At 39.6% G+C, this 9,863-nt stretch overlaps 1 protein-coding gene across 2 annotated transcripts in view; it reads left to right on the top strand.

Moving 5' to 3' along the window:
- The first annotated feature begins 215 nt into the window (after positions 1-215).
- The window catches only part of Fyn (FYN proto-oncogene, Src family tyrosine kinase), a 175,719-nt gene continuing 166,071 nt past the window's right edge, over positions 216-9,863 (top strand). For both annotated transcript variants that reach the window (XM_042680571.1, XM_042680415.1), the window contains exon 1: positions 216-258. The gene's annotated coding sequence lies outside the window, so the exon portion shown is untranslated. The remainder of the gene's footprint in view (positions 259-9,863) is intronic.

The following is a 9,863-nucleotide window of genomic DNA, read 5'->3' as shown; positions in this document are numbered from 1 at the left end:
CACGTTGGCTTCCTTTGGTGATACAGGGCCAGGTCTTTACAGTTTGAGGCAGGTGGTTGTGGCAAGCGTGGCTTTGTGACAATTGTGTGAATGTGAGAAAATCTGTGGGCAAATTGTAATGTATGGAAATTCTCTGATGGTTTCTTGTGGGTGGTTTTCAGGCAACGACTGCTTGATACTCTTTTGATGTCTCATTATTTTTTTTTCTTCTACAGTTTTTGAAGAAGCAGGATGATGATCTAGACGTGGAAAAAGTAAGTAAACAAGTTTTGTATCAAAGGCATGTGCCTTGTAAATGAAGAATCATTTCCCAATGAGGGAGGGGGTAACACTGAAAAGAAATGTACTCATTACCTTACTTACATAACTGTAACCCCTCTCTTTGTATAGCACCTTTACAATAAAATTTAAAAAAGAATCATTTCCCATTTAAACCCTAAACAACATCTACTTTCAATTTGGGATTAAGATTAAGTCTATAGGTTTCTAAAAGAGAAGTAAAATTGGATTATGAAATTAAAAAAAAATCCTAGTTCACATCAAGTTGATCAGTTATGGAAACATATGTTTTAATTACAAGTCCTGTCTCCCCCAGGGTTGATGAGCTTTCAGGCCAGTGGGGGTGGACAGTGCTCTGTGTTTAGACTGGTCAAAGGCCCTCCCTGTTATTCCAGTCATAATTACTTTCCCTCTATTCTTACTTGTCTATTGCATACTTTTGCAAAGTTTTACCTTCCAGTTGTGGCCACTGTATATAAAAGGTCATTCATTCATTCACTTAAGATTTTTGGTGCCCATTGGGCATTACATGCTGGACTCTATTGAGGAAAAAATGGATGCAATAAACAAGTACTAAAACTGGAGTTTTAGGACCCAGGCCCCCAACTCCAGGAGTTCCTCTGTCAAGACCGCCCATTCACCCCTTTATGCCCCTTGATTATTGGGAGTTAAGTTAAATTCCCATTTTGCGGAGCAGAGGAGTGCCAGGTTCCTAGTGGTAAGCCAAAAGAAAGAACAAAGATTGTAGTGTCTCCTTGGCTAGGGGAGGGCATGGTGAAAGAGACGTGGTAAAAGGCAGAAACAGATTTATTACATGGGAATTCCATAGGAAGATAGCACTTCTGTATATCTTCAGCTGCTTTCAGAAAACAGTTATGAGTGACAGCTTTAAATAGACAAAGAACTGAGGGAAGAGGAAAAAGCTATGCAAAACAGTCCTAGTTAGAGGTGTGTTCCAAGTTGGGGTGGTGGTAGATAATCTGATAGTCCATTGTCTCAGGATTGATCAGGGGGACTTTGTTACAGTAATAGTTACTGATGCCTGATAAATGGTCTGCCCTTCTGTCAGCTGTTTCCTAGGTTCCAAGATGGTTATAAAGTGACTGTGGGAGACAGTGACTCAGGGCAAAAGACATAGCTACAAAATGGAGGCAGGGATGCCTAGCTTTGATCCTGCTTTCAGTTAATTTGGAGGCCCATGTACGAAGTCAGTGTTTTTGAGCATAAGTAGTTTAAGCACCTGTTACACTACTCAGGTAATTACAATGCCACTTGCAGAAGTGGCTTCAGAAGCTTAGACAGGGATGGAAGATGAAAAAAAAAATTCTTTGATGGAGGGAATATGTGACCATGTGAAGGAGTCATGGATTCATTCTTGTTTTCACTAACGTTGCTGGGTATTCCCTCATCTCCCATGTGCTTCAGATTCCCCAATGATAGGCTGAATTTATGCAGATCTCATTGGTCATCAGGTTCTTTCCTGCCTAACCATATTGCCCAGTTCTGAGAACTAGTCCTCAGTTCTCTCACTTTTCTGAGGCTGCCACTAAATCATTATTATCAATATTTTTTAAAATTTGAATACATGAGACATTCTCCCATTCTGGTTGCCATTGTTAGTTTATTCAACTTAGTTTTTTTTAAATTGTGAAAATATTGTACAGAGGGGTTACAATTACATGGGCAAGGTAATGAGTACATTTCTTATCAAGCATTGTTGCCTCCTTCTTTGTCTCCCCTTCCCATCCCTTCCCATCTTCCCCACATTCTCCCGCACCACCCCCTGCCCACTCCGGCCAAAGTTGTAAAGTTTGTTTTTCGACATAACGATTTGTACATCTCATTGTTACAATGGTCCACCTGTATCCCTATTTAAACAATTGGTTTTTTTCCCTTTCCCTCCACAAATTATACCAACATCAAATACAGTGATAACAGGGGTTATACCATGGGGGAGGGACATACAAAGCAACAACAAAATCATCTTATAAGTATGTTAGAAACAATAGCAACAAGGAAAAACAATTTGAGTCCTTATCTTGGGGTTCATTTCACCTAACATCATCTTATCTGACCTTTTCTGCTTGTCTCAGACATATACTAGTTATTGCAAATAAGGAAAACCATGGGACCTATATTTCTTTGGGCCTGGCTTACTTCACTTAATATAATTTTTTCCAAGTCTTTCTATTTCCTAACAAACATGACAATGTCATTCTTTCTAATGGAGGCATAGAAGTTGAATAAGTATGGTATCTGAAACATTGGGCCTTCTACTAAAGTAGGAAAAGGGTTATTCACCACTAATGTGGTCATTGGATGGCATGCTCAGTAAGATTAGTGGAGAATGGGGAGTTTCTGGAAGATGAGGCTTCTCCAGCTGTACCTCGAGGCAGCAGTGAGTTTCCAATAAAGGAGTGAACAAGTGTCACTTGCCCTGTCCTGCCAGTATTTGCAAGTACTGGAAAAAGGATAAGGAAAGCTAAATAAGGAGTGGGAAATACTTCTTGAGCTGCAGAGTGAATTTAAGCTTCCTCTAAAAGGCTTTGCCAGTGTCCTCTCAGTCAAACAGTTAATGACATGAAAAACACTTACCTGCCTTAAAGGAGTTTACCTTTCCAAAGCCTTAATGCATATTTCTTTCCTAATGTGGATAAAAAGCTATTGGGCACAATCTAACAACTCTTCTTTTTGCCTGTGTTTATGTATCTGTCAAGAAAATCTATTATATAAGTGCCAACATTGTATAAATAAATGATACCTGATGGCCACCTGACTAGAGAAAATCATGGACACCATTAGCATTTGTGTTTAGAATAGATTTTTGGAGTTTCTTCTTTTTCAGTGATCATTTCTGTCAAGACCAAAGTCTAAATGAAAATAATCTTTATTCTGAGATGTCAAAGCTCAGACATAAATCAGTATCGATTCTGAGTTACTTGCTAGCTATAGTTTATTGAGCAATTACTATGAAGTGAGTGCTTTGTGTATTTTTCACAGAGACTAATTCCACAGTCCTATGGGTTGACCATAGCCCTCAACATGAGCTGCTGTAGGCACTACAGTTATAACAGGGAATCTAATCAGATCTGTCTAGTTCCAGACCCTTCTCTTTCCTATACCTCACTTTGCCTTGGAATATTTGAGACCATCTTTTGTGTGCCTAATTCTAAAATCTTCTATGAGTATGTAATAAAAGAGTATTGCCATTTCCCAGGGAGATCTTTCTTGTCATTTCCCTAGCTCCTTAGTCTAAATGGAGTTACTAAGTCACTGTGTGTTTTCTTCAAAGCTATTATAGTATCTGTATAGTTTTTGGTACAGAATCTGCCAAATAGCTGTGTTCCCTATTGAACTGTAAGTTTTCTTGGGTCAAATCCATATGTTGGCTAGGGCTTATGCCTGGCTCATAATAAGCCCTCTAAAAATGTCTGCTGACATGAATGAATGATGGCACATTCCCAAATTTTGATGGATAATAAGAACCAAAGAAAACCATTTTGGTAAGTTGGCAAAGTGGAAAAAAAATCATTTTGTATACTCCAAAAAACATGGTTTATCTTCTCCATCTAGGTATTTTATCAGTAGAAATCACAGAATTATATGGCAATAAGACATTCATTTCTTGGTGTTCTCTAACAATACAAAGTTTCAATCGAACAGATGGATAACTCTTAAGAATGACGTAATTCAGGCAAGCAAAAGGAGCCCAAAAAATAAAAGAAGAAGCTTTCAAAGTACAAAGGAAATATTAAAACAATTTTATTAATTTATATTTTTTGGTGCCAGTCTTTGGGCTTGGGAGCTGTCCCTGAGCTTTTTTTGCTCAAGGCTAGCACTCTATCACTTGAGCCACAACTCCACTTCCAGCTTTTTGGTGGTTAATTGGAGAGAAGAGTCTCATGGACTTCCCTGCCCAGGCTGGTTTTGAACCACAATCCTCAAATCTCAGCCTCCTGAGTAGTTAGGATTATAGGTGTGAGCCATCAACACTCAACTCAACATTACTCTTTTTTTTTTAAACACAGAATAGTCTAGAATTCTTCAGGGACACAATTCTGAATGTGGTTTTCATAAGTCACTTTTAAATGTATAAGCTATATCTTCTAAAAGTGAAATCCATATGCATCTAAATTTGGAAGGATATTTAATGAGATTATATTAGAACAAAAATATAAGGTTTTTATGTAGTAAGCTAACACTATTTGAGTTACCCTGTTTAGAAATTTAAATTGATTTAATTAAAATAACGCCTACTTTGGTACTACTCTCTAAGCAGAGGTTTGATTTCCACACATCCTGAGAGCCTTTGTTTGGTGTGTTTAAAAGAATTTCATACTCACTATCTATTGTAACCCCTCTGTATCTTATTTTCATAATAATAAAAAAGTAAAAAAAAGAATTTCAGCACCTACTATGAGAGACCCCTGTCATTACTGCAGTTTTAGAGAGACCAAGAATTCCTGTATTAATATTCCAATTGTTTGACAGCTTCATTGAGGCCACAAATACTACAGGCCTTCCAAAACACATACACACAAGAAGATATTCAAAAAGAAAAGTAAATAGGAAAAATAAGCTTCTATTTTAGAATTATTTACTTTTTCTTTCAGTGAATCCTTTGGCATGTGTTCTTCTGTAGATATAGACCACACGTGGTAGTTACTTTATTTTTCAATACTTTTTGGTTTTAGTCTTTCTTAAGTCCCAAGAGATATGATAAAAAAAAAAAACCTTAATTTTTATTGTAGAAATAGTATGGAGGGGGGCAGTGAAATCTTCTTTTAAACAATTGAGAGTGAAATTTGAGGCTATATCTTGATTTCAGATACAGACATGTGTATGAAATTTCCTTATAACTGGGCAAGAGGTGAAAAAACAAATTCATGCAAGCTTTTTTCTTTAGCAGGGAAACAGGATTTCCTGGGTTCAGCAGGTCAGCATTGCTTATAGGGGGTGTCCAAAGACTTCAAAGTGCTAATTGTAGAGTCTTACAAGTATGTGTCACCAGTGCAAATGGGATTGGGGGTGTTTGAGGGGATGTACTGTGTTGGTTGCTCTAGGGAGGCAGGAAATAGAGGAAAGAGGAGAACAGAAGAGTACCCTACGCACAGCTCCTTGCTTTCTGAGGAAGTAGATGAATGGAGACAAGGGACAAGGTAAAGAAACCTCATGCTATGGTGCTTCCCAGTAAGTAGAAACTGGAGAGGACAGCTCTTGTGTGCAAGTGAGACTTCTCCCTAGCCTCACCAGGCATGTGTTTGGAACCGTCTGTCCCACTGATTATACAAAGCCATGCCGCCATCTAGTCTGTTGGGGAATGGGGCATAGGGGGACTCAGTCTCTGCATCAGTGAAGGTCACATTTCACACAGCCCACTTTCCTAGTGATCATTGGTTAGAGACATAGAATGACTTTTGCCTTAGAGAAAACAGTAAGTTTAGGAAGAAGGAATATTCCTAGAGTTCTAACTTGGAGGCAAGTCCTAGACCCAAAAGTAGTTGTTATGCATCACCTATAATAGCTGACCAACCTTTTTTATATATATATAAATATCTGTGTTGGGTCTTCGTCTGTCCCATGAAAGACGGATGGGGTCCGAGGAGGCGCTCGCCCGTTCCCAGTCTCCCTCAGCCCGGGAGACAATCAGACACAGCGGGGAGACAAATCCAGCAGGTAGAAAACTCGTTTATTAACAGAGAGCAGACCCTTTTAAAAACAAAAAAGGGCGGGTGGCATGGCAGGGGAGGAAGAGGAACCAATCACTGTCAAGGTCACACCCTATCATGCACCTGAGCCTTCACTGGCTGGTTAGGCATTGATCGGAAGATCAATTGGCCTCTGCCCACTCTACTCTCTCCCAGCGCCATCTTGGCTGCCCATGTGCTCTACAGTAAATTAGGCTCTGCCCGCTGAACCCCCTCCCAGCGCCATCTTTGCTGCCCATGTGCTCCACATACCTGGGTTGTAAAAGTGCTGCCATCTAAAAACAAAATATCAACTCAAATTTTCCAAGATAATAAATGATCCCTTTTTCTAGACATTCTACGTTTAAGCAGATATTGATGAGAGTTGGAAGAGCTGCACATTAAAATGTTACTGTTGTGAATTGGTGAAAGATTGGAGTGGGTGATTTAATCCTGGATACAGAACATTTTAATTTTTTTTTTATTGTGAACATACTGTACAGAGGGGTTACAATTACATGGGCAAGATAATGAGTACATTTCTTATTAAGCATTGCAGCCTCTTCCTTTGTTTACCCTTCACATCCCTTCCCAGCCTCCCCCCTCCCACACACCCACCCAATCCCCCCCACCAAAGTTGTAAAGTTTGTTTTCGACATGACAACTTGTACTTCTCATTGTTGAAACGAGTCCACCTGTATCCTTAAACGACTTGTTTTTCCCCTTCTCCTCCACAAATTATACCGACATCAAATATAGTGAAAGCAGGGGTTATACTGTGGGGGAGGGACATACAAAGCAACAAAGAGATAATCTTATAAATGCCAGAACATTTTATTTTAACCAGTGTTCTAGGCCATGTATTTTCTTGTGCAGTTGTGGTATTTTGCTTGTGAGAAAAATGAAGCTCAATACAAGCTCAATACAAGGACTAATATTTCCATAATTTTCCTTTCATTTTGATAGGGCCAGAGTTTGAACTCATAACCTCCCATTTGCTAGGCTGGTAAATCTACCACTAGGGCTTTTGCTTTTGTTATTTTTTGAATAGAGTCTTATGCTTTTGCCTAATTGGCCTTGGACTGTGGACCTCTTATTTATACTTCCCCAGTACCTAGGATGATAGGCAGGTTCAACTGCTTCCAGCATTTGGCACACCCTTTTCTTTCTACTCGATTGACACACTGACGTTCACAGTAGAGCAGAAAACAAATGACTCATTATTAGTTTTGTGTAGCTTAACTGGCAATTTGTGTGTGTGTGTGTGTGTAGTTTTGAATTTAAAAGGTTTTTACGGTCTTGTTTGTGATTTTTAAATGCAGTTATGATTTTTTTTGGGCCAAAAAGCAACTAGAAACCCTAAAAGGAAATAATGTCTTTAAACCTGATCTGGACCTGCAGGGTAGTCCCCAGTGACAATGTGAGAATATCTTCCATTCTGCAGGCAGTAGGTAAGGGAGAGCCTGTGGGACACTCTTTCTTCTGCTGGTTCCTAGATCCAGGGACTATTTTATTACATTCATCATCTCAGTAGCATTCATCATTTGAGAAGATAGTAGTTGGATGTTGCCAGGAGTGAGTGGGAGAACAGTAGAGAACAAGATGCGTCTTTGCTTTCTTTGTACCATTTGTTTTCTATGAGAGCTTTACCTTGTTGCTGTAAGTTACTGTATAATTTGTTCTATTGTAGCCAGGACTAGTGGGTAGAGGTCAGCATCAATTTGTTGCCTGCCTTGCATAGTATTATTGTCTGCCCAAATCACATGTGAAGGAAAGATTCTTAATAAAGTATATATGAAGAAGGGCTTAAAAGATGTCTTTGCCACTGCCCCCAAACACTTTTAAAAACAGAGCTGTATTTGTTCTGAGGCTGGAATGGCCTAGACCATAACAATAAGCTTTTCCCTTAAAGAAGGTTTATTTTTGCCCACTTTTAACCCACAAATTTTTCTTAAGCAGAAAACTTCTGTTTAATTTCCTGTGGCTGCCATAACTTACCATAAATTACCACAAGCTTATTGATGGAATGGCTCAAGTTCAGTGCAAGTTCAGGGCCCTGAGTTCAAACCTGAGTACTTCCACAAGCCTAGTGGCTTGAAACAACAGAGATTTATTTTCTCATAATTGTAGAGATCAGAAGTCCAAAATCAAGGTCTCAGGGCCACACTATCTCCAGAAGCTCTAGGGAGAATTCATTCCTTTCTTCCTAATTCTGATAGCTGCAGGCCTGTACTAAAAAGAAATGGCAAAGAAAAGCAAAATACAAATATTCAGAGATCTCGGGAAGTGGTGCTGTGGCTCAAAGGGTAGAGCGCTAGCCTTGAGTTGAAGAGCTGAGGGACAGTGTCCAGGTCCAGAGTTCAAGCCCCATGTCAGACAAAAAATAAAATAAAAAAAATATTCAGAGATCTCTAAGAAGGTGTTCTGCCTCTGTGATGTATCTTTCTAATGGTCCTGTGACAGGCTCTGAGGTGAAGGCAGTGACAATGGGAAGAAAAAGTTGGTAGGGTGCTTGTCAGCAACTGCGCTAAAGAAGATACACCTGGATGCCCTCATTGTTGCCAATAGGTTTCAGTTCTGAGCCCTACTAATTGTGACATACCCAAGTATTAGATAATTGTGTGACTTTTTTTTTTTTTTGTCGGTCGTGGGGCTTGAACTCTGGGCCTGGGCGCTGTCCCTCAGCTCTTCAGCTCAAGGCAAGCGCTCTACCACTTGAGCTACAGCGCCACTTCCGGTTTTCTGGTGGTTTTATTGGAGATAGGAGTCTCACGGTCTCTCCTGCCCGGGCTGGCTTTGAACCGCGATCCTCAGATCTCAGCCTCCTGAGTAGCTAGGATTACAGGCGTGAGCCACCAGCGCCCGGCTTGTGTGACTATTTTTTTAAGAGGATAGGTTGAGATTCTTTGTTGAGTTATGAAATACTGACCTTCGTTTCCTAGGGTTCACCTCTATAAAGACGTCCTCCTTTGTGGGTTTGTGTAGTCTGTGAAAGCATCCTCAATGTTAGGTGAACACAGCTTCTCCAAAGAGGTAGAGATGTTCATTAAGGTGCAAAGGATGCCATTGCTGAAAAGAAAAGAGAAGCTTGTGTGTATTTTATGTTAACAGAAGGGAAAAAAACCCAACAATTTGTTTTCATAGTCCCTCCAAATAAAACTGCTAAAAAAATGATACCATTTCAGAGTTGAACATGAGGCAGTTTGATTTGGCAAGGAGTGTGTGTGCATCTGGAGGCTGTGGCACTGTGGAGCTGTGCAATATAGGCTGAGGACAAAGCAAACAGCTATCATGTGTAAAATTGATAGGCATTGGAGGATGGCTTATTTCACTTAACATAATGACTTCTCGTTCTATCCATGTGAACATGAATGACAGAATTTCATTCCAGCGGACTCATATCCGATCCACTGTGTGAATGACCACATTTTCTTTATCCATACACAAACATTGAAGTTCATTACACATCTTGGCTATGGTGAATGTTTGAGGTGGTAGATATACAAATTGCCCTGACTATAATATATACACGTTGTATATATTATAGAAATAGCACATTGGACCTCTAAATATTTTGACACTCAAGAGTGCCCATGAAGAGGGAATAGGGTGCTGTGAAATTGACACAGGAAGTCCCACATAGGAGTGGGTAAAGAAGAGCCAGTGAGTTCAGAAAAGGGTAAAATTTACCAGCTCCTATCAGTTATCCCTTTTCCCTTGGCAGTACTGACCAGGGACTGGATAATTTCTAATTTTGAAGTGGATAGATTCATGGTTTGGTAGAAAAATAGGCTGGAGGGAAGGGATCTTTTCCACATTACTTTTTTCTGTTGTATGTCAAGAGTCAATGCTGCAGTAATTTAAAATAAACAAACAAAAAGATATGGGGAAGATTTT

The sequence above is a fragment of the Dipodomys spectabilis genome, unplaced genomic scaffold (genome assembly GCF_019054845.1).
Source record: "Dipodomys spectabilis isolate Male_0828 unplaced genomic scaffold, ASM1905484v1 ptg000001l, whole genome shotgun sequence".
Taxonomy (NCBI): Eukaryota; Metazoa; Chordata; class Mammalia; order Rodentia; family Heteromyidae; genus Dipodomys; species Dipodomys spectabilis.
Note: the sequence above shows the minus strand (reverse complement) of the source record. Positions and strands in the feature narration are given on the sequence as shown.